This window comes from Cryptomeria japonica, unplaced genomic scaffold (assembly GCF_030272615.1).
Source record: "Cryptomeria japonica unplaced genomic scaffold, Sugi_1.0 HiC_scaffold_861, whole genome shotgun sequence".
Lineage (NCBI taxonomy): Eukaryota > Viridiplantae > Streptophyta > Pinopsida > Cupressales > Cupressaceae > Cryptomeria > Cryptomeria japonica.
Genome location: NW_026729588.1, coordinates 9,460 through 10,000, shown reverse-complemented (window position 1 = coordinate 10,000; position 541 = coordinate 9,460).

Below are 541 nucleotides of genomic sequence, written 5' to 3'. Positions count from 1 at the left end.
TTTTGTGCAACCGCCCAAACAACGCCCCCTCTACCCTCTGTCGAAACACTCGGCATTGCTGCTCCCTAAGGTGAGCTTCTCCTCATAGGCAATTCCGCTCTTATCCGGTCACGTTTGTGTGCCCGAATTTCGCAAGGCAACCTCCATGGGACATGGAAAAGACTCGAGAAGAGAGCTCGCTCACGGGAGAGAGAAGCCAAGGAGACCACGAGAGTGCTGAGAGTGGGACAGCGCTGAATAGGCGGGAGAAGCCTGCGCGTATAAACGGAGATATATATCCAATTGCAACGAAGGAACGTGCCAAAGATCGAGAACAATGGCAGAAATGCTAGTAACGTGCACTTCGGGACCAACGCATCACCGGAAGACAACCGCCAAACATCGAAAGAGTCGCGATGCTCCGCAACCTACGTGCAAAGCGGTCGCACACCGGGTAAGGGAGTGAGAGCCCCAAACATAGCTGGGCGAGGCGCTCACTCCGCTCTTTAATATCTCGTTAATACCGCCAAGGAAATGGCACAAGCACACACACACAAGCATC